Below are 26,199 nucleotides of genomic sequence, written 5' to 3'. Positions count from 1 at the left end.
AAAGATTAAGTGTGTAAAGATGTAAATGTGCCACTATGGGAAACTAGAAGTTTGTAGAAGGCTTTTCAGAGGATGTGATTTTGAGCCAGGCACTGATGGATGACAAGGATTGAAGGAGAAGAAGAAGCAAGAATCAGAGGGAATGCTTGGGAAACATGACCAGCTGAGAAGGAATGGGGGAAGGAATGGAAATTAGAAAGAAATGTTATAGTCAGTGGGTAAGAAAAATCAGCATCATATTTGCTGAGTAATTTGAGCTCTATTCTATAGATCATAAGGTACTACTAAAGATCTCATCAAAATGTAGTTGCATGGGAGGAAAATATCCCTTCTACCCTCCTAGCTTCTGTGGGTGACCTAAGAATTAAACTGACCTAAAATAGATTAACAGGAGAAAAGTGTACAGATTTTATTCCGTATTTTTAGGTACATATGGGAGTATTCAAAAAGAAAATGAAGACCCAAAGAGATTAAGCCAAAAATTTTATATTCCTTTTTAAACAAAGGATGATGAATAGTCATAATATGATAAGACAATGGGACTTGGGATAAGGGCAGCTAACCATGGGACAGTGATTAAGATACGTATGGGGGAACTAATGGAAGATAGGGTTATTTTATTAGGTTTATTTGTACAGGAGATAAGAATGTTCTCTTCCTGGTATAGGGAGAATATCTTTCTCATGGGTATTCTATGAACCTTTTCATCAAAAAGGGAAAGGTCACAGAAACCCTTTATCTACAATTTCTCAAATGCCTTCAACTCAAAATAATCAATACGCTAAAGCAACATATTTTGCCGCAACATGTTCTGAACACCTCGTAATTCAAATATTCCCAAATATGCACTGTTTCAAAATAACATACATATTAATTCATTGCTCTGCCCTTGCATATAGAATGTGGAAGTTTCAGATGTATTAAGGTATATATTACTTATTTATGGTTTTCAAATGTGAACAGTATTTGACATTTTTAAAGATATATTTATTTATTTTAGAGAGGTGGGGGGGAGAGGGAGAGAGAGAATCCTGAAGCAGACTCTCCACTGAGTGTGGAACCCAACTTGGGGCTTGATTTCAGGACCCTGAGATCATGACCTGAGTAGAAATCAAGAGTAGGCAGGTTAACTGACCGAACCACCCAGGTTCCCAGGTACTTGACTCTTTCTTAAAGAGAACTTTCTTTCCTGCTCCCTGAGAGCCAAATCTGGTTGGTGTGATCTCATAATCCCTTTACTAAAAAGTAATAATAATTAAAAACACATCCTGAAGTTTGTAGGCTATCTCATACATAGTGAGTGAAAAGTAAGGCTTTCAGAGCAGGAAGGAATCTCTTACACAGACACATTTTTAGATAAGACCATCTGCTTGAAATTTGGGAAGTTCATTTCCCCTAAGAATTTTCTCATAATAATTTGTGTTGTCTTCTCCAGTGAAAATTATTAGCATAAATAGACTTTATGTACACCCATTTGCCACCCAAACAACCATGAACACACACAGCACTGAGTCAAAATTGAAAGTCTAAATGGTTAATTTTTCTCCCTACCTGTCTGAAGAAAACATGTTATCCAAATATGAACCTTTATGAGAGAGAGAGTCTAATCACATCTAAATCTTTTATTTTATGTGATTTTTACTTATTTTAAGATTGCTAGGGATTATCAGCCAGTAATACGTTCACCTTAATAAAGCAGCTTCAATTACAGAGCAGAAATGTCTAGATCATAAAAGTAGGATGATGTTCCCCATGAAATTATCATGTGTCAAAACTGTGTTCACATGCGGATGGATGGATCAGAAACTTCAAGTAATTATACTGAAATATCTGTGGTTGCTACAGTACTTAAAAATACCTAATAAAAGATGTCTGATAGATAATAGCGAATCAATAGATGTTAGTTTCTTTTCTTCATTTTCTTGATAGTTAATATAATTTATTATTTAATTAAAATGACTTTCTTCTGCTTTTACATAATCAGAGGCTCCACTTTCTTGACATTGCCCATTTCCTTTTACTTGGTGTGTTTGTACACATGCACATACATGTGCTAGAATGGAAAGTTAGTTTCCCATGAACTCCACTACTGTAGAGATTGTTTCCTCTGTTTTGTTCATTGCTGTATCCTCAGCACCTAGAATCTTAATGGGTATGTAGTTGCTCAGTAAATACATGTTGAGCCAATGAAAAAGTAGTCCCAGGTACAAAAGTTTCTTATTATTCTTAGAACTCAAAACTGCTTACAAATGGGACCTCTTAGAGCATTACATTTAATGGTTTGAAGAGATGAGATAAGAAAATGAGAACAAAGCTGTCTAGAATTCAATATGGGTCCAGCATGGAAGAAAGATACTGCTATTAATTTTGAAATGTTCCCAAACTCATTAAGCACAATGATCCTTGTTTTGATGCCTTAACATACCTCTGACCTTCTTAACAAAGAATGATACAGGGAGGAGGCGGTCATTAAGTTCAATGATAGAAATATCTATGCGACTCCAGGGTTTAAAAAACAGATGTGAACAATGGTAATAAAAAATGCTGTGATCATACAGTACATCATATGAAGTCCCACGTGTGAGTGTGTGTTTCTGCAATGACTCTTTGATCAAATTGTTAAATACTGAAATTCACACAATTGTAGCTACCGTAGGAAGAAGGAAGTGCTTGATCACATCTCTGTCAGGTAAAATTCATGTTTCCATTATACAACCACCAAAATGTGAATACATAATAAAAATAATATCTTTCACAGCAGTAGTTTCTATCTAGTCAGAAGATATAATCTAAAAATCACTCAATTCCAAAAGCTCAAAAATCAAGATATCCAATTTCAGAAAGGATTTCTGTGATGCTGACGGCATATACACCTCATTTGAATGGGTGTAAGGTAAGGTGGATAACTTCCCACTGTGTTAATGGCCATGGTAAGTACCAGCATCCACAGAGTGGGGATTACATGCTACTTTTATGTTGAATACTTATGCTATTTTGAATGTTAGCCGCATTGTGGGATAACTAGTTAGAGAGTTAAGATTGTATAAAGCTGTAGGATGAAAAGAGGAGATTAAGAATAAAGTGAAGAAATGTTAAACACGGATGAATGGACGGATTAGACGCCATTTGATGTTTACTAGTATACTGAGTGAATGACATTTAGTATCTCAACAGGAGAACACATCCTTACTATTTTTTTAAAGGATGGATTAGACCAACTAAAAGGTGTCCATCTATTTTTGAGTTCAGAATGGCATCTATAGCCATGAAAACGGAAATACATCATTGTTTGTTGTTTTCCTTGAAGATATAATAAGATCACCAACAGAATATAAGTGAAAAAAAAATCCTTATTTGAGAGGGTTATGCTTTCAAATTATATTGAGGGCTTACTATTTGCTATTTATGAGCCTTTTACCAATTTGCTAATGATGAAATGCTATTTTTTATTTGTTTGTTTGTTTGTTTTTGTTACTAGGAAGCTTTTTTTTTTTTTTTTTTTTGTTAGGGGCGCCTTGGGGAGCCCATTCTTCCCCCACTGAATACTCCCATACTTACCAATAAGATCTTGTACTTTCCATGAAAACTGCTCCTGTCTGGGAGCTTAATAGTTTCACTTGGACCTAGAATCATTATTCACTTAAATTCCCAAATTCATTGAATTCTGGGGACTATGATGAGGGGCTTGGTGGGCTTGGTTACATTTTCACAGTGAAGGGCATACACTCTCTAGGCTTTGGAGCCACTGACAGATTTAAGGAACATTAATGCAGCCCCACTGTAACCTGTTATTCTTGCTGCCTCTCCTTTTCCAATATTCTACTCTATTTCTTGCTATACAGTCTTACTTCCCTTGGCTGCCTGTTATTTTGGCAAGCCTGGAAACCCAGACGTCACTGTTGGTAGCATATGTCTCCTTACACCCCCAAACACTCCACCCAATCCATACCTAATTCATCTCAAGTCTTGCCATTTGATCATTTGATCTCTTCTAATAGACAAGTCCGGTTCTCTACATTTTCACCACTAATACTCAAGTCAAAGAAAGTATCATCATCTCAAAATTCTCACTTTTCTCCCTTTATTCATTTTGGCTCTCATTTATATAGGAGTAGTAATATCTCTATGATTCCCCCTTGTTCTATGACTCCTCATTGTCCGGGGACGTTTTTCACATGCTCTTCCTTGGCTCCAAATACTTCCCTGTCTGCTCCTTACTAATTCAAATGTTATTCATTTTCTTGCTCTCTGCTTAAGTTTCCTCAGGAAAATCTTTCTGGATATCACACTTCCCTAGTAGAGGTTTTCAAACATTCATAATTTTTTGCTTCTGAAATTTATTAATGTTTGTGGCAAACATTTTGCTTCATCTCAATATCCACATCATCTGGATATGGTTTAGCCACTCCTAATAATCCCTTCTCTTTTCCCCAAAGACGGATGCAAGGATTTTTGTGTATCCTCAACCTAGCCAATGAGATGTAAGAAAAAAAAATTGATGGGGGACTTCTAGGACTCTTGTTTTCACTTACATAATGGAAATAAAAAGAAAGACAGTCTTCCTTCTTCTCTAGTTATTTTGTATTTGGATCTAGTCTCTGAAACTGCAGTAAACAGTTTACAATCGGTTTGAGGATAAAGTCAACACCAACGCTGGCAGAGTAAAGAGAAAAGAGTCTGGATATTTAGCGAGGTAACTGAGACATTTATTTATTTAACTTTGACTTCTTTCCCTCATGTATACTAACGGTTTCAGGTTCATAATTTTCTAATTATTAAACCACTTTGGTTTGGGGTCTGTAGGCAAAAATAGCTTAATTATGTAGTATTTGTCTCAGTCTTGGACTGTAAGCTCCTTTTGAACAGACCCCATCACTGTTTTTATTCTTCATTTTAATACTAGTATCTAGCTTAGAGCCTGGCATATAGTTTGAATTCATTAAATAGTTCTTGAATAAATGGATAGATAAATTCTAATAATTTTCTGAAATAACTCCTGAGATACTGTTGTTTTTCTTTCTCCTTCCAGCTACTGGCTACTTTTATTATCCATGTGGTGAGTTACTTCTATTTCTCAAAAGGCTCTGGTCATTTCCCTTATGATTCACTCTGGTCATTTCCTTTATGAATAGGATATACTTATCTCTGTCCCTCTGAAATATGACAGTTAATACGAGGTAAAAATCCTTTTGCTATTGTTTGGCCAGATAGAGAATAATAGATTTATAATTTCCCTCAGTCTATAAAGATCAGTGGTTTATAAATAAAATCATGCATGAGAATTTCTGTGAAGCTTTTAAAAAATACATATATCTGGGGGCACCTAAGTGACTCAGTTAAGTGTCTGCCTTCAGCTCAGGTCATGATCCCAGATATCCTGGGATAGAGCCCTGTGTCGGGCTCCCTTCTCAAAGGGGACCCTGCTTCTCCCTCTCTCCCTGCCTGCTGCTCCCTCTGCTTGTGCTGTCTGTCGAATAAATGAATAAAATCTTTAAAAAGTGTATATCTGTGCAGCATCTTCCCAAAGGCTGAGGTAATAGATCTGGTGTGGTTATACACAGGCATATTTCCTTTTTCAGTGTTCTGTGAAGTAATTCTGATATTCCTCCAGAGATTAAGTTCATTGATCTACATACTATACTTCTGTTAACTTAAATTTGTATTAAAACTTAAGTGATCCTGTTGCATTAACTAGTCATCCTAAATATATTGCAGTCTGAAGAAAGAACATTGTCATTGCTTCAAGAATTGGCAGATTGCAGAGAAGAGAGGCATAGCTTTTGTTGTGTGGAATATAAAGAATCAATAATAGATTAATGAGAGACACCTCTAAGAAGGTAATTTTTGTTTAACTCTGAGGACTCTATATTTTCATTATTGTTCTCACTACTCTTGTAACTAAACCTAGATTTATTCTTAATCTGTCTCAACTCTTAACTCTCAGCCCATATGGTAGAAGTGGGGATAATCAAACCTGATCCAAAGGCAGATATATGGTGTTTTCAAGATAAATGAGAATACCCCATTCCTTTCCCCAGAATGATAGGCTTGGTGACATGCATGTGATCTAAATATAGCCAGCGAAGTACAATAGAACTTTGCCATGAATGCTCAAATAGTGGCTGTCCTATTCCCATAGCTTTTGAAGTTGAGCCAATGCGAGATCCCAGGGCTTGTGTAGCTATTTCATGAATTTAGGGGAGAAAACCTGTCTGTAAGCAATGAAGCAGAATTGAGAGACCATGAGAAAGGAACAAAAGCCCAAAGACATTGTTTTTGATCTCTATATTCTGCCATGCCTGAAGCCTTTGCACTTTTCATTTAGTTGGGACAATAAATCACTATTTCACTTAAAACACTTCAGATCAGGTTTTCAGTTACTTGGAGCATAGTCATAACTGGTCATAACTAATACAATGAAGAACTTTTTAATTACTAAAGATCCATAAAGAAGGTAAATCCATAGGAAATTTCAGGTTTCTAACCATTAAAAGTTTCATATTCTGACATTAGGCAATTACTTGAAAGGGATGATTTAAAATGGACCAAACGTCAGAATGGTGATTGGTCTTGATAGCATTTATGGGGCTGGGAAGCCAAGGGGTGATCCTAGGCATGAACAAGTCAAAAAGGAAGAAGAAGAGAATGCTAAGGCCGTGTCCTTCGGCCCTGACCCATCTGTCTGATTCTGCAACTGCTAGGAGGATGTTGTAAATAATCCTCTTTAGGCAAGAACATTATTTGCCAGGCACTGCTGGGCACTAAGTGATTTGACTTGACTGATCTGGTCTGAGTCAACTTAAGACCAGATCTAACTGGCTTACTGCCAAAATTGCTCTATGTACCTAACAGGTTGTGATGTTTCACAGAGATCATGCTGGATCAGCAGAAATTATTAATGATTTTGGCAGCCAACAGGATCTGTGAGGAATTAATGAAAACTATAGCTTTAAATAGCTTGGTGGAAAAATGCAATGGGGCAGAAGGGAATTGCAACAGGCTCCCTGAATGGTTCTGTTGATGTTACTGAGCAAATATAGCTCCTTGAGTTGTTTTTGTTTCATCAAAATCATGATACTCTTGAGTTTTGGCAAGGAAATATCAGGTAATGAGAATGCAGTGAACATGTTTTTCATCAGCTGAAAATCTTTAATTGTAATTGCAGCATGTAATGGTGTAATTAGTTGTCTAAGTGACAGGATAGGCTCAAATCTTTCCTGGTGTTTTGCAAAAAAAGACCATTAAGTTTCCATAAACCTTTCTTCAAATGAGATGATGGGCAAGCAAAGATGGGAAAGGGTTTCATTTTTAACCCCATGAACTGAGCAACCTCGCAATTAGAAATGAGAAGAAGGTTTATCAAAGTAAATAGAATGACTACTCAGATAACCATGGGTTCCTTTTTTGAAAAATCAGACATCTCTCTCTCTCTATAGATAGATAGAAATAGATATCTATAGATAGATAGAAATACATGTATAACTATCTATCTATCTATCTATCTATCTATCTACATATATATTCAGCCATCTGTCTATCTCTCCGTCTACCTATCCTTCTATTGCTCAGAGATCAAGGGATGTACTTAGGGTCGCACAGCCACTATGCTGCAAGAGCACACTGTAATTTATTCCTAGGACAAAATCTTAGTCTTTGAGACTTTGAAGTCCATTATCTTGTCCTTAGAATGAGCTGCCTCCAACTCTCTTCAAACCATTAAAATGCCGGTTCTCAAATTTCTATATGTGTAAGAATTACACAGAAGCTTGCTAAAATGTGAATTCCCATCAGAGAGAGATTTTAGTTGGTAGGTTATGGATGCAACTAAGACATTTACAATGTAAACCAATTATTCAGGGAATTCTGAGGCAGGCATTCTTCAGGCCACACAGTCTAGAATGTCTATTACAGAACCCTGGTCTGACAGAAGTCTGGGGATTTTTTATCCAGGGAAACTATGCAATGACGATTCTAGTGGTATCTTGATGACAAAGGACAACACATAAAATTACAGATTATACTTAATCAAAACCAGTCACATAAAAAGCTCTAGGCTTTGCAGAGTTACATTATACAAAGAATATGGGGTCTCAATCACTAAACTCAAATTGCATTTGTAACTCCAGGACTGCTAGGGAAACAGCTTTTTCTACTGTACCTGTTCCAGTGGAGAGGATTCTAGAATGAGCAGTTTGAATACAAGAATGTATTTTTCTTCATGAAGGAAGCAAATAATGCTCTAGGCAACTGTGGTTGATGGATGTGATAGTGAATCTTTTCTTTGTGCCTTCGCCTTATAAAATTAATCCTATCTTCTCTTTTAAACATATTATAGAAAATAGAAGAATAAAACAAAATCAGTTTTTCTAAATTAAAAAGCTTGAAAAGCCTCGCTTCTTTGTCTATCATAATGATATCATTGGATCATTGCCAAATCAGAAGCTATATAAATGATTGTTCTTAGATAATAGTCCCTTTTAGTAAAATATAAAGCTGCTTTTCCCAAAACTCACATCATGAGTTTCCAAACACAATAAATCCTAGTTTTCTAAAATAGATGTTTCATTTTGGAACCAATTTTACCTTAATTTTAACCATTGTCTGCTAAAGAATTATATCAATGAAACTCATATGCATTTCAATATTCTACAGCTATTACTATTGTGTAAAATCTACCAGTTACTTAGAAATTTTGCTAAAGTCATTAAGTTTAACAGGAAGTTTTATGAATCGCAAGCTTATGTTTTTGAAAATGCTGGTGCCTCTAAGTTGTTCTTTTTTTTTTTCTTTTCTAAAAATATGTATGTATTTCATTTTATTCAAGAAATACAAAAGTATTGCTGATACTTTTATTCATAAAAAATGTTTATGTAGATATCTGTCTGGTACAGCAGAAAGTGTGCATTGTTGCAGCCTTATTCAGCTTTCATGACATTTTGGATTTACCTTGTGTAGAAAAAGGAGATCTCAAGTGGTGATGGATGTCTGCATTTGGGAAGACAGAGAAGGCAATCTGGGATCAGCAGAACATCAGGCTTGTCTGGGCTTCTCAGTTAGCTGATTTAATACAGTAAAAATCTAGTATGCTCACTGATGACTGATGATACTAGTCCAATCTATGTTCTGTGCTTAGGCTGTTCTACTCTCAGAATGAGCATTTTCAAATTATTTGGTGTGAATAAAGATTTACAAGCCCATTAAAATGACTATCTTTCATTTCAGCTGTGCCATAATAAAATAATGAATATAAGCTTTCTGTAGGGCTGGGTTTGAAACCAGACTCTTCCACTATGGGACCCTGGGCAAGTTACTTAATTTCCCTGAGCTTCAGTTTCCTCACTGGGAATAACAATACTTATTTCTAAGACTTGTTCTATAGATAAAATGACATAAAATTTGAGAACACCAGTATTAAACTTTTTTTTTTTTTAATTTGGGAAGACTAAAATAGACATTGATTTATTGTTGGTGATATTTGGCTGTTCTTTTGTTTTTTGTGTGTGTGTTTTTGTTGGGGGGGTTGCATTATAGAAATTTTCATGTTTTCCACAGTTTTTAAAAGATCCTATTTATTTATTTGAAAGAGAGAGAGTGTGGAGGGAGGAGCAGAAAGAAGGGGACAAGCTAACTCTGGTCTGAGCCCAGAGCCTGACACACAGCTCAATCTTAGGATGCTGAAATCATGACCTGAGCCAAAAATCAAAAGTTGGACGTTCAACAGACTAAGCCACCCAGATGCCCCTCCACATATCTTTTTTATTTGCTTAAATGAAGTATCAAATAATCAAAACATTTTTAATTAACTTTTCAGTATTCTAGCTTAAACATCTAAGCGTGATATAGTCTAGAGTTTGGGGTATATTCAAGGGGTGCTACAAATGCCATACATTTTAGAATCAGACCGACCTGGAGTTCCTTCTTTTCTTTCCTTCCCTTCTTTTTCTTATTCCATTCCCTCCTCTATTTCTTTGCAAATTATGTTCTCTGTGCCTAATATTTTAATATTAATCCTTAATATCTTAACATTCATATCTTGACTTTTCTCTTGAACAATGTAACAAAAATAGTTAAGTGGATTTTAATGGCTACTCTCCATCAAAATCACAAGGAAAGTTTCTACAGCATTTGCATCTATACTGTTCCCCCAACACACACTGGCAATGAGACATTAGTATTGCTACTGCTGCTTTCCTTGTTGTTTTGTGCTAGTTTAGAATACATTTCATGTTTATTTATATTTAGACACATATTTTTAATTATCTTTACTTACCAGGATGCTTTCCATCTTAGATCTTCCATCTGGAACTACATTCATTCTTGCCTAAGTTACATATTTAAAATTTCATTTTCTGAGGATCTGTTGATTTTAACTTTAATTTTTGTTTGTCTTTCAATGTCTTTCTTTTGTCTGCTCTTAAAAGAAATTCTTACTAGATACAGATAATTTAGGCAGTTAGGTTCCAACAGGATATCTGGAGATCAGCAATCAGGAAGTCATGAAGAAGCTCAGAGGCCTGTCCTGGCAGCACTCCACAAGAAGCTGGATCAAATCAGACAGGCCCAAGATGGTGGATGCTATGGCAAGAAACCCCCAACCAAATTAGTAGAAAATAGCATAAAACCCTGCTTTCCATCCCAAGTAATAACTATCCTGCCCTCTAGTTAACAACTGCCAATAAAATATGGAAAGACAATCCCCAGGGCAGGCAGATCTCTCTCTTTCTCTCATGCGCGCTTTCCCACTCTCATATTTAAAGTGAAAAGTGTACTTTTCACTTTAGTAAACTCTTCTGCTTGGTGTCCTGACTGCTGTGCTGCTGGTCTCTCTTTGAATTCATTCCCATAACAAGACCACAACCCTTAGGCAACTCTTTTCAGGCAAGGCTCAGTGAGGGTCAAGGCCCCAGGACCTGGGGTCTCCTCAGTTTGCCCAGTAGCAGTATGATTAGAGCACAGAATTCTAGGTTGCCAATTTGTGTGTGTGTGTGTGTGTGTGTGTGTGTGTGTGTACGTGCACATATTCACATGTATGTGTGTTGTTTAGCACATTTAAGATACAATTTTAAGGTTTTCCAATTTCCATTGTTGGGAAGCATTGACAAATAATTTAGCAGAATAACAAAAAGTAGTTTGAAAGATACCTGCGTGTTCTTCTGGCTACTATTAAGATCTTCTTTTTCTATTTTTCTGATTTACTTATGTGTCTGGATTTGGGTGCAATTTTCTATTTACTGAGACCCACTGTGTTTGGTTCTACTTCTTTATTTTGAAGCCTGGATTAAATATACAATTCCCTCAAGAACATTTATACTTTTGCCAATCTCCTATGTATATGAATCACCAACATGAAACCATTTATAAATTATTTCTCATATAGATATAATGTAAATATGAGCTAAAAATCAAATTTGGCTTGTTGTCATAAATTCTTATTGGAAACCTGCCTCATCCCTCCACCCAATGCCATTGTCAAAACATTCAAGTTTCCTCACAGAAACTCTCTGAGCAATGGATTCATTTCTTGTTCACCACCCTCACTGTGAAGGCTGACCTTTAATCCTGGCTTTATAGAGGAGATTTCCTACTAGTCTTCACAACTTGGTCATGCCCTAGATTTTAAATCCTATCTCTCACTCCCTGAGGAAGATTTAACTTATATTTACACTGCAAAGCTCAAATTAAAGGATCCTGAAACTCCAACATCAAAAAGTTTTTGTGCAGTCACTTCAGTTCTCAAGCTTCCTACATTCATTTCATATCCTCCACATATCCCTTCCTTTGTTTCAGCATGAAACATATTTTGTAATTTTTTTTAAAGATTTTATTTATTTATTTGACAGACAGAGATCACAAAAAGGCAGAGAGGCAGGCAGAGAGAGAGGTAGGGAAGCAGGCTTCATGCTGAGCAGAAAGCCGGATGCGGGGCTCCATCCCAGGACCCTGGGATCATGATTTGAGCCGAAGGCAGAGGTTTTAACCTACTGAGCCACCCAGGCGCCCCTTTGTAATGTTTTTTAAATTATTTGTTTAGTCATGGTGATCTCAACCTCTGTGTTTTTTTTTTTCCTTTCCCCCTGTCTTCCTTGCCCCCCTAGCAATGGAAATTTTATTTTTTTTCCTGATTGTCAATTTGTTGATTTTGACAAAAGAACTCTGAGTTTTTAAGACATATTTGAAAATGTATTATATTTGTATCTACAAATAACTTCCTTCACTTATTTGAGTCTATATACAAGTCTTTTACAAAAACTAATAGTCAAGTGAGACATGGAGGTGCAGATAGTTAGAGGCAGAAAAGCTTTCAGAGAGCACCCAGACCCAACAATCCATCGGCAGTACAGAGATTGGCCAATACTGCATCATACCAGCTGGGACTTGAATCCAATATTCCTTGAATGTAGTAATAAAGTCAATTTTATGTTTTTTTTTTCTTTGTAAATCAAATCCTAAATATAAGGTATGTTTGCTATATTGTATTTTGCCCTTATCTCTGATTTTAAACTTTTTTTTTTTAACAAAAATTCAAACTAATTAAACAAATAGCCCAAACCTTCAAATAAGCTGGAGGTGGGAAATAGAAACATGGAATCCCTCAGGGAGGTATTAGCTGAGATAGCTACCAAGTAAACAAAATTTAAGTCACAATAGTAAGGACTAGCAGTAGGGAAAGAACAGGTTCACATATTAAACAAATATCATAGGGAGTGTCTACATTTCTGACCCGCCAAGTGGAGGGGCCTTATTGATAAGGTTTGAATTTCCCAAATCCTCAGGATCAGCTGGAGGAATTGGGCAAGACTTTGAGAGGTAGTAAACAAACCAACACTGAAGTATTACTCAAGACCTGTAAATAATGACATTGCAAATATACAACATATAGGCATATACCATGAATTTTCTAGAAGACTACTCATTTCCTACATTCAGATCCATTTTATATGTTAACAGGATACTCTGGAAATTCTACTATTACATATATCTACTATATTGCCAAAACTGGCATGTGAGGAACATGGATATTCTTCCTCAAACTACATATTTCACTTTGAGGTTTAAAAACATATGCTCGATATCTGTAAAACAGCAAAATTGGGAAGAGCCTTTATGCCAGTGTAATTATAAACTTCTAACTTACCTGAAAATATATGGGAAGGAAAGTTAGGTGATTAATTATATCCTTTAAAAGTGGAAACATTTTTTTTTAAAGCAAAACCATAAAGAAAAAAGAAAAAGAAACGTTAGTTTATATTTATAAAAAGAAATAAAAACCAGAATGTATATTCACCCTAGTTTTAGTGATATGGAGTCTTATCTCAACCTGAGAGTACTGAAATATTTCTTACATTTTCATTGTATCTGAAATTCTCACAATTAGAGTCACTCATTTGTACTCATTAATGTGGTACCACCTTGGAATAAGATAATTTATTACTTTCCCATATTAACAGGTAATTATAAATGTATTTACCTGATTATCCTATCAGCATTACTGTTGAAGTATATATATAACATTCCATATTTAAGATGAAGGTGTTAGTTTTAAAAAATAATAAAATACTTAGCATTGTCTTCTATAACATATATCTCTTCATATTTAACTTTTTAAAAATATTTTCCTATCGTTAAGTAAAAATGTGTTAGAGTACATGTAACCAGGTTTTAGAAATATAGTAGCATGTCATGCTACCTATAGGAAAAGACCAAATGAGAAATAGGGGGAATTGAAAATCAAAGCATGCCTATTTACCTTTTTGGCTCAGCACCATGGTATATTCACAGTGGCTCTAAAAAACACCTGGTACTTTATTTGCCAAACCATTCGTATGTCACTATGTTTCCTGAATAGGTTCTGGAAGTTAGTGTTAAAACACTTGCTAGCTGGATTCTACTCCATTTATGATTATACAATATTGCACTATTTTTCTTTTAGAAAAAAATATTGCCTTAATCATAAATACTCACTATTTCTGTCAAAATGATTTTAAATACCATACAGTGAATGCAATATATTCAACCAAAAAAATCAAAGAAATGCAAATTGAAATGAGATGTAATTTTTTAGTATTTTTTTAATAGCAACAGAACAGCAGGAATGCTCATAAGCAGTCTTCTAAATGTTAATCTTCCCGAGGGATATATTCTGGGGTGTCTCCACTTCACAGATTCTCTATAGGAACCTGACCCCATACATTCCCAGAGAATTTCTGTATTAGTTTTCTATTTTTTATCCAGAACTTGCTTCTAAAACCTAAACTCATATCTGCAGTTGTGAGAGGTAACCAGAAAAGACAGTACTTCCGGTGTGTCTCTAGCCTATCTGGACATTCAATTGCCCTCAACTTGGAACTTTTGCTTTATGCACAAACACTTCCTTTCTCCTTATCCACCAAACTCCATGTCAAATGTTAAGTCTTATCATTTGCATTTCCTTCCTTACTATCAGCTTTGTGTAGGTCAGCCTCTTGATTTTAATCTTCAATTCTCTTTCTTCCATCTCATCTGTTTTCACATAACAACAAGAGTGATCAAAATACCATCTCAATCAAGTCCTTTCCCTACTAAAAGATCATTCCTCATCCTATGCAGGAACAATGCTATTAAAACTCTTTTCAGTAGCCTAGAAGGTCCCTTCCTATTTCCATCAATTTTGTTCTTTCTCCCTCTATTCCAGTTATACTGTCTTCTTTCTCTGGGTCCGGATATAAGACTTTTTTCCCATAGTTCTTCTGACTGAAAAATCTTTCCTCCTCTTACCATGACTAGATAGAGCCTTCTCACAGTGAACTCTCAGATTAAATTGTCACCACATCAGAGAGGCTCTTCCTTTCTACTGCTTGTTTCCTTGTGATCTGATAATATAACAATCATCATATGTTTATGTTGATTCCATGCTTTAGTCCCTCTTTCTCACTAGGAGATGGAAAGCATCATGTCTACCTTGTTTATCAGTGAATTCTCAGAATTGAACAGAAGTAGGATCTCATTAAATACTTGTTAAAGTAAATATATGAATTATAAAATAAACACAATTCAATGTAGCCCTCCTATAAAGCACATTAGTAACCTATTAAAAATATTTCAAAATACAAACATAAATCAAGTCCTAGGGAAGAGGTTGAGGGAGAAGCTAGTTCTACCTATAGATGAGTTTGTTGTTGATGCCTGGGTCACCAGCTAGACCCCAAGACATGACCTTTACTGCCCACCTGCTAGTACTCACCGACTTTTGTCCCATTTTTCCTTAAGTTCTTTCCAGCTTATCTTTTAACTCGGGCAGATGGAAACCAATACCACTGCCTGAGTGGTGGAAAGTGCCTTGATAAGACCTCCAGGCAGCTCAGACCACCCAGACCAGTCTAAACTTAATCCCTGACTCATGCCTCAGCAGAAGGACCATGGAGTGACTAATAACTACCTTTGCCTATTATAACACTAAAATCTCTGCCTAAGGAGGGGCATAAGCCTGATTTACATAACATGCTACATTTACATAACAGGCTTGTTTCCTTAAGGCTAATGCATCACCTTATGACTACCTCTACATACAAAGACAGGGATTCTCTTTTAAACTATTCATCCTCACCTTAAATAAAAGAAACCCATCCACCCTTGCTCAGGGACTCACAGCTTTGCAAGTTATTTCTGGTGATTCTTATTTGGAGCAAATAAATTTTACCTTGTTTGACAACTCTACCTGGTCTAGTTTCTTTTGCAACTCACCAAGGAGGGAATTCATGTAAGTTCGATTACACTTGTTTGCTTGTTTGTATTACAATATTAATACTAGGATTTTTTTTCTTCCAAAGCTTTGAATTTTATTACCTCTTTAAAGGAGAATGTATCTACTCCAATTGAACACCAGCCACATAACTTCCTGTGTTCTAATTCTCTGTTGCTGTCACTTTACACTTTTAGGTTACTTGTCTGGAAGACTTTTCTACTATTGAATAAAGTTAATCCATTTAATCAAGTTATTCTAAGAATCAAATCTAAAATTAATACCATCTTCCAGAAAAGATCTACACATAAAAATATTTATCAAAGCACTATTTATGTTAATAAAAATTTTTCAAAATCTAAATTTCCAAAAGGTATGCTTAAAAACTTTATTATTATATTGAAAATGATTAAAGGAATATAAAGAAGCTAGATAAAAGTCAATATAATCACAACTAGTTTTCCAAAATACTCAAAGAAAACCATTTGAGGAAAAGTTTGGAATAAAAAATGCCATAAAGAATGGTTTATTTTTGTGTGGTCATTCAATAAGTTATTTTTCCCATTTCTTTTCATTATATATACAAAATATAAATAACACAAATTTATATATATTATAAATAAATAATGGAAAAGTTGACTTAAATACATGTTAATGGATCTGTTTAATCTGGAGATTTTAATTATTTAATTACATTGCCTTATCTTTCAGATAGTGAAACAGAATTTTGTTAATATAATGTGAGTTTGGTCTTAAAGGATAAATGGTAATTTTTCAGGCACATATGAAGAAAGACTTTGCCAAAACTGGATATTGCACATGCAGAAACACATTAAAATTAAGTGTAAGAGGTGTATTCTCACATATTGCTAGAAGATGTAAAATATGTGGAAGCAGTGATTTCCTAACATGACAGAACTATCTCTAACCTGCTACCTCTACCTGGGACTGGAGTTAGAATAACTAGGTATGAGTCCTGGCTGTGCTTTATATCCACTGGATGGGTATGTAAATGCTGTTCAGAATCTCTAAAAATATTTTCAGCCTCATTTGTAAACTGTGGATAATAATGGGAGATTTGTATCACAGGAATCCAGTAAATATAATAATGTAACAATATTACAAATTTCTCTAGCATATTACATTTTCAAAAGACAATCATATACATACATATTTTGACAGAAATTTATTAAAATGAATTAATGGGAATTACATATAATTAACTAAACAAATAACATTTATGTTTATATTTACAATGGATTGTATACAATAGACAATATCTAATTTAAGATATAGATATAATATTAATAAGCAATTATAGTTTCTATATAAGGGAAATTTAATATGCATTTACACATAAATGTGTGATATATATTTATAAATATGTTTCACTTATAATTATTAAATATTTGTAAACATGAATAAATTTTGTGTGCGTATAAATTATATATGCAGGTGATTTAGTTGAAATTATACAAATAATTCTTCTTTACAAAAATACAAGAGTTAAGCATTACTACTTCCATTGTACAGAAACTCAGTAAGGCAACTGAGTCTAAAAGAAAGTTAAGTAATATTCCCATGGTCTTCTTGTAATAACTGGGATAGTTGAGTCTTACACTTTTCTATCACCAAACTGTTAACTCATATGTAAAAGATACATTGGTAATATATGAGAATAAGCTTTGAAAATTATTATAGCAATATAGATTTCACATTATTTACAACAGCAATGATACATTTTTTCCTAATGTTTAATTAAAACTCCTTAAAGATCATCTGCTTTATTACCAGTATTTTCTTGTCATGCTATATACTGACTTGGTTTGAAGCCCTTTTTTCTCTCCCCACACTTCCTGTATCTGATTTTTTTTTTTAACTTCCCTGATCTTCCACCAACATACTAGCCAATAATCTGAGACAAAATATATGAAACTGATCATTTTCGTGAATATATGTAGTGGCTGTTTCCTTTTAGATTTTAGAGACTTCTCTCAGACTGTGTAATAAAATCCTATGTCTCCTGTTTAAAGAAAGTAAGGGAAGTTTGCAGTTTATTGACATCGCAATCTGGGGAAGTTGACCAGTATAATCTCACTAGGCTCCCTCTAACTCCTTTATTGCCTAGCTGGAATGAGACAAAATTCTCAACTCCTTGAAGGTAAATTCAAGGTCTTTTACTTTCTGTCTTAGCTCAGGCCACTGTAACAAAATACCATAAACTGGATGGTTTATAAAAAACAGTAGTTTACTTCTCACTCTTCTGGAAGCTGGAGGTCCAGGATCAGAATGCCAGCATGGTGGGTTCTGGTCAGAGCCCGCTTCTCAGCTGCAGAGGACCAACATTGTTGTATTTTCACATGGTGGAGAGCAGAGCAAGCAAACTCTCTCATGACTGACAAAGGGGTCCTCACCTCATTCATGATAACCCCACCTCTATAATGTCATCTAACCCTAATTACCTCCAGAAGGCCCCCGTACTAATACCATTACATTGAGGGGGAGGGTTTCAACATAGGCAGTTCAACATAACACTTTCTATCTCTGTGACCAGAGGTGGGGGGAAATGCCACTTTTAAGGTGTCCAATACTTTTTTTTTTTTTTTCTGCTTATTTGTACTCCTACCTACAATTTCTCATTTATAAGGAAACAAATGTTCAATATGGACTTTATCCAAGTTCCTGCTTTCAGTTAAAATTTTCCCCATCCTCATTTTCTACTTAAGCACAAAATAATTGTTTTTTAATTAGTAAAAATGCAATTCCATTAGCAAATTTAGAATTATTTTTTCAAAGTGCAAAAGAAAATTCTCTCCTTTTAATTTACAGAAACATAAACAAAACAATCAACAGCCTTGAGATTCCATAATAAATGGGTTTGCTAGTAAGCTGCTTACCTGTTTTTATAGTTGGAAACTATACACAACAGCATGAGAAAATTTTTACTCAGACACCATGTCATAAATTAGTTGAAGGAATTAGCAATCCAAATAAAAGCTTTGACTTTCTCTTTCTCTCTCTAAAATAAATAAATAAATCTTTAAAAAAAAAATGCAGGGTGCCTGGGTAGGACACCAACTCTTGATTTTGGTTCAGGTCATGATCTCAGGGTCCTGAGTCTGAGCCCTGCTTCAGGCTCTGCACTCCGTGTGGTCTGCTGGAGACTTTCTCTCCTTCTCCCTCTGTCACAATAAATAAATAATTCTTTAAAAACATTGAAATGTTTTGCTTACAGAAACTAAGACCAGTGCTAGAACTTAGTGTTTTGGACATTACCTACATTTTACTCTTTGATACACTTACAGGATTTTTTTTTTCCCCTTAAGGGGTTTTGTTTTGAAGGACTATTAACTAAGGACACATGGTATTTGAAGTGATAAAGACAAATTAGGCTTCCTCTCTTGCTTCTTTATAAAAATCTTAAAATCTATTATTTTCATAGAAGACTTATTTAAATGGTGTTTTGGGTAATTTTTATTGTATATGAACTTTTTATTTTTGCTTTGATGTAGCTAAGATATTATAGACCTCACTTAGAACATGATGAAAGGAAGGTTAGGGTTACAAAATTGAAATCTTCCAAGGCCACAGTCTTAGATCAAAGACTTCAGCTGAAAATAATGGGCTGGTTCTGATAATTCATTCTTACAAAGGAATACACTTTTTTATCCAACCCCAGGCTACATTATAATGCTTCTTTGCAATATCATGTAAGTAGGCAGGTAATAGCACTGGAAGATTTTTAATAACCCTATTGTCCCCTAATCTTAATATTTGCAGTAAGAGTGAGAATTTATAAGAATACTAAAATGCGATGTATAATTTCATGACGGGGAGTAGCATGCTTAATATTTTTCAAAAAATGTTAATGCTTGAGATAAGTAATGATTTCAATATGAGCAATGTGTTAATTATATTTATACACATATGTCTAAGTATATATTTGCAAGTAAATTATACACACAGACACACAAAGCATAAGAAATTCTTAATAACACCATATTTAACTGATAATTACTTATCCATTATAAACACTATTAAGAATACAAAAACAAACAAAAAATAGCACCTGAGCATTCCAAATAAACTATGCAAAACTCTTTAGATAATGAAAACAAATATTCACAGCGAAGTTCTCCATTCCCAAGTTTGGTTATCTATCTTTTTAGTCCTCTGCAGGTTAAGGTAATCTGATTATGAGGCTGGCTAGAGGCAGGTGCAATGTAAAAAGCAAGATATTGTCAGTTGAGATCTGCACACACACAAATATGCAGCATGCATATACACATCAGGCTTGGTGCTAAGTACGGAATAAATGACTTAATCCTTTTAACAGATTCTAAAGGGATCCCTATAATAAAGCCTAAGATAAAACTGATCATAGCACTGACTTCAAGAAATCCTTAAATGCTTTCATAAAGTTTGCTTTAAAACAAGGATATGGGGAATCCTGGGTAGCACAGCCACTTAAGCATTTGCCTTTTGTTCAGATCATGATCCTGGGGTCCTGAGATCAAGTCCCCATAGCCTCCTTACTCAGCAGGGACCCTGTTTCAACCTCTGCCTGCATCTCCCTCTGCGGATCCCTTTGCTTGTGCTCTTTTTCTCTCTCTGACAAATAAGTAAAATCCTTTAAAATAAGTAAATAAATAAATAAAACTAGGATATGTACATATTTAAGAATAATGTTTTTGTTCAAATTATTTTTTTAAATACAGCTTATGTATAGATCCTAGTTATCTGTAAAGTTTGCTTAGTCTCTCTGAGGTAAGGATATTTATTAAAAACCCTGACAAATTTTTCTTGTCTTTAGAAAGGGGATCATAACACCTAATTTACAGCATTGTTATTGAAACTACATGGTCAAAAGACTCAGAAGACAAGCCACAAACAGAGAGAAAATATTTGCAAAAGACAGATCCGATAACAAACGTTATCTAAAATGTACAAAGAAGTCTTAAAACTCAACAACAAGAATATGAACAACCCTATTAAAAATAGAGAAAAGTCTGAACACACTATCGAAGAAGGTAGACAGGTAGAAAATAGGTATATGAAAAGATGTTCAACATCATGTATCATTAGGGATTTGCAAATTAAAACAATTAGCTACCTCTACAAACCTGTGAGATTGACGAAAATGCAAAACAATCACAATAACGATGCTGATGAAGATGTGGGACAACAGGAATCTATTCACTGCTGATGCGAATTCACAATGGTGCTGCCACTTTGAAAGATAATTTGGCGATTGTTTACGCAAATAAACATATTCTTACCGCATGATCCAGCATCTGCACTGCTTAGTATGTATTCAAATGAGTTGAAAACTGTATCCATATATAAACCTGAGCAGAACTTTTTTTTTTTTTTAAGATTTTATTTGTTTATCAGATAGAGATCACAAGTAGGCAGAGAGGCAGGCAGAGAGAGACGGGGAAGCAGGCTCCCCGCTGAGCAGAGAGCCGGATGCGGGGCTCGATCCCAGGACTCTGGGATCATGACCTGAGCTGAAGGCAGAGGCCACCCAGGTGCCCCTGAGCAGAACTTTTTAAAGCAGCTTTGTTAATAATTGCTGAAATTTGGAAGCAACCAAGATGTCCTTCAGTAGGTGAATGGATGAATAAACTGTACACCCAGACAATAGAATATTATTCATCACTAAAAATAAGTAAACTATCAAGCTATGAAAAGACCTGGAGGAATCTTAAATACAAATTACTAAGTGAACAAAGCCAATATGCTTACTATATTATTCCAACGACATGACATTCACGAATGTGTAATGTCTATGGGAACTGCACATTCCCCTCAATTTTCTAGTGAACCAAAATAATCTCTAAAAAAATAAAGTCTATAATATAAAAAATGAGAATAGTATGCCAAAAATTTAGCACTATGTTTGGCATGTAGTGTGCACTCAATAAATGACAACTGTGTTGGTGAATAATGCTGAATCCCAGAGACTTAGCAGAGAGCCTGAAACATAATAGATACTTCGGAAGTAATTTGACTGACCAAATGAAACATCTAAACTTCTAACTATTTCATAACAGTAGAAAAAAATATAATAAAATGAGATAAAGATTATCACCAACACAATAAAAAGTTGAGACAAGTTACCTAATGATTTCAAAGTTTTGCACTTCAGAAAATCAGTAACCAAAGTTACAGTTTGCTGAGAACTTAATACTTGTTTTTGTACTGGCTATTTTGTTTTCCTTTTAACATATTGCACAGAAGATATTTAGAGCCTACATTGACATAAGACCATAAGGCTTGTCACACTGCTACAAACCAATGGAACATCATCTTCCCTTTGATAGCAGTTGGTACAGTATGCTTTAAAGTAAGGCAAATCCACAAACCCTTCATAAAGCACTTAATTGGGCAGTGAACTATAATATGGTGGGACATTTCCCCATGACCTAAAGAAAGGATGGGGTCTGATTTCTGTTACATATTTAATCCAGGCAAGTGGAACCCATTTGACTTTCATGCTTAATTTCCTTTTGAATCTTGCCAAATTATTTGCTTCCAGAAGACTTCCAACATTATTTTTGCAAGATCACAATTCTCTTGTATGTTACAGATGCTGCTATCTTTTCATTTAAACAACAGTTACTTCAGCATTATTTAAAGGGAACAACCTATCCAACCAAGTTAAAATACATGAGGCAATGGAAGAAACTGGCATCAACTGTTCATTTTTTAAAAATATATTGCATTTTAAATTAACATAGACGGGTATTTGCCTTTCATTTGCTTGGCCCGTTAAATGCTAACAACATGCTTGTACTTCAAAAAAATGCCATGTAATTCATAACTGGACAAAGGGAAATAGCAGATAGACTGGAGAAGTACCTGAGCCTAAGATCATAAAGGTTGGGGAATGTATTTTAAGTGAAATTGGAAGCCACTGGTTCAGAATGGAGGAATAACATTGTCTGATCTAATAAGATCATCTAGTTTTCATGGAGGGAGTCAGGGTATAAGGAAAGGGAGTCAGGGAGTCAGGATATATGGAAAGGTGCAAGGAAGAAAACAGGTTAAAATATTATTTCAGTGTCTCAGCATGGAATGTCAGTGCCCTGGGTTGATGAGTAGTAGAAATGGTGAGAATGGTGGGATCTAGAAAATAAATTGACAGTATTTCTCTAGCTCAAGGCATGAGTTGTTCTTGAGATGTGGGATCTGGGCAAAAGAGAAGCTAAGGTAAAGATGTAACCCCAGTACATATGATGTTTTCCAAAACTGATAGTTAAACTGGTATGATCATATATATAAGCATTTTAAGAAATTGTAATTTCTTAGTTCATCTGGGAGATGACAACACTTTATCAGGATCTTTAAAAAGATTTCAGACATTTGAGCATAAAATAGAGTGATTTCTAGTGTTTCACTTGCTCCTGTTCCAACATACACACAGATTATGCATAGAAAACTAACAATTTTAGCAGAATTCAAATAACCACCAACTGCAAGCTTTTCTCTCCTTCCCATGATAATAGTCAGAGCCTGAGTTAGAAAATTTTACTTTTTTCAGGACGCCTGGGTGGCTCAGTGGGTTAAAGTCTCTGCCTTTGGCTCAGGTCATGATCCCAGGACCCTGGGATGGAGCCCCACATCGGGCTCTCTGCCCAGCAGGGAGCCTGCTTCTTCCTCCCTCTTTGCCTGCCTCTCTGCCTACTTGTAATCTCTGTCTGTCAAATAAATAAAATCTTAAAAAAAAAGAAAAAGAAAAAGAAAATTTTACTTTTGTCAATGCCAGAATCCATTATCTTGTGATCATTGTGTCATGTTTAAACAGTGACTTTCCATAACTAAGACTTAAAAACTAACTTTTTAAATAGCTTTGTAGGGAAATCATGTTTTACTTAAGTAACTATCCACTATCCAGTTTTGTTGCTAAAGCATCAACATATGACTTCCCCCAAAGAAATACAGTTCCTTACTTGAAAAAGAAAAAATCAAGCACTAGTATATTAAGCAATTTTCCTGTATGTGGGGGTCAAAATTAAACAGTAAACGTATGCTATGTATTTTCAGCGAGAGGCTGTTCAGATTTTTGTTTTGTTTTGTTTTGTTTTGTTTTTGAGAGACAGAGAGAGAATGAGCAATGAATGGGGTTGGGGGTGGGAGAGAGGGTGAAGGAGAGAGAGAATCCCAATCCAGATGTTTTATAATGAATCAAGATGAGTCAGTCCCTTTCTCACTTCTACATACACCATTTTCTAATTAAGACTCTGTGTTAACAGGGGCGCCTCGGTGGCTCAGTGGTGAAAGCCTCTGCCTTCGGCTCAGGTCATGATCTCAGGGTCCTGAAATTGAGCCCCGCATCAGGCTCTCTGCTCAGCGGGGAGCCTGCCTCCTCTTCCTGTCTCTCTCTGCCTGCCTCTCTGCCTACTTGTGATCTGTTGTCTGTCAAATAAAAAAAAAAGGAAAAGAAAAGACTCTGTGTTAACATAAATAATTAAAACTAAATATGTAAAACTATAAAACTGTATTTTATTTATCTATTCATTTATTTAAAGATTTTTATTTATTTGTCAGAGAGAAAGAGAAAGTGGGAGAGCATGCTCAGGGAGGAGGGGGAGAGGGAGAAACAGGCTTCCTGCGAGCAAGGAGACCTATGCGGGATCCCAGGAACCTAGGATCTGAGCTGAAGGCCAATGCTTAATAAACTGAGCCACCCAGGCACCCCCCCCAAAAGTAGTATATTAAAAACCAGTGCTTCAAATGAATTAAATGAACTCTATGTTTTAAAAGTGATACATTGTATTCAGTCTTACTGTACTCTTTTTCAAATGTTTTTCAAATGTTTTCCAAATATCTTTTTAATGCTTCATTGTAGAAGCAAGCTGTTCTTTTCTTTTCCTTTCCTTTTCTTTTCTTTTCTCTTTTCTTTCTTCTTTTTTCAGTGTTCCACGATTCATTGTTTATGCACCACGCCCAGTGCTCCATGCAATACATGCCCTCCTTAATACCCACCACCAGGCTCTCCCAACCCTCCAACCCCCTCCCCTCCAAAACCCTCAGTTTGTTTCTCAGAGTCCACAGTGTCTCATGGTTCCTCTCCCCCTCCGATCTTATTTTCTATGGACAAATAATGGCTACCCTCTAACAATTCTACTAAGCCATGGTATCATTAGATACATGGAATACTTACACGGCTTACTCTATCAACATAGAGTATGTATGTATGGGTTTATTTGTTTATATTTGTCTTTTCAGCCCTGCAAGCTTCATGATAACAAGAAAAACATGTCTAACCTGTTTAAAACTATTTATCTGGGTTCTTGCCCATAATACTAGCCATACACTAAAGTTTGAAGGAGACAAGTGATATGATCTGATTTATATTTTAATCATCTAAGGAAAAATGAAAAGAAGAAAGGGAAGAAAAGAAAAAGGGAAAGACAGAAAGAGGGAAGGATGGGTAAGGAGGGAAAGGAGAAAGACTCTCTGAGAATCAGGAGATCTGAATGTTTGTGTCACCCCAGGTATTAAAATGCTAATTTATTTTGAGGCCTGCATACACCAGTGCAATGGTGAATCTGACTGTCTGAACTCCCCAGTTCTTATAGATTTTAAGAGTTTTTAATACTACCTAGCAATACACAAACACATGCGCACAAAGCACAGAGAAAAACACACATACAATATATACTTAATATCTATATAATTCTTGATCTAATTTAAAGTATATCAATGCCTGATTTTATAGAAGTAGTCAAATACTGCCATTCTCCATAAGAAATTATAAAATAGTTTCTTTTATGTAAAAGTAAAGAACTGTAGCATTTTTAATACTTTATACAATCATAAAATATCTTCAAAGGCTGGGAAGGTAAGGTCTCTGTTCCAGTATTTACATATATTATTACTGAACCTCCTTATAGAGGATCAAAACAAACCTATTATCTAATTATTATGAAAGTGACATTCAACTCTATGTGTAGTAGAAAAAGAAAACTGTTCAAATATATACCTTAGGTAGTTAAACTGGGAAACTGCAGCTGCATTTCCCGAAGGAATGTGATCATGATTTTATTTGCACCACATTACTGCTACAACAGCAATAGGCTTCTCTTTAAGAGAAAACATTCTGTGCTATAAATAAGCAATAACGTATGGAGAAAACCTTCAACAAAGATATAAGAGCTGAGTTTTGCTATGGTATTCCTTATTATTTTACACCATATGAAGCAATAGTGTTTTCTTCTCTGTTAAAATATTTGCATAGTATCAGCATGAAAAAGTTGGAAAAATATTTTCAATCACTACTTCAATCGATTCTTTATGTAAGGAAAACATGCTCCATATGAGGTAAGATTCTAAAAAGACAAAGCAAAATGTCCAAGATGACTAGACCACACATATCAACTGAAGACTTCTTCTTTTTCAGAATTACATAAATTAATCCACAGATGGGACTGCTCCAAAACAATAAAACCACTTGAATCTTGTTATCTTTCACA

This window comes from Lontra canadensis, unplaced genomic scaffold, assembly GCF_010015895.1.
Source record: "Lontra canadensis isolate GAN:19392208 unplaced genomic scaffold, GSC_riverotter_1.0 scaffold70, whole genome shotgun sequence".
NCBI classification, from domain to species: domain Eukaryota; kingdom Metazoa; phylum Chordata; class Mammalia; order Carnivora; family Mustelidae; genus Lontra; species Lontra canadensis.
The sequence above is the reverse complement of the archived record's forward strand: the minus strand, read 5'-3'. Positions refer to the sequence as shown.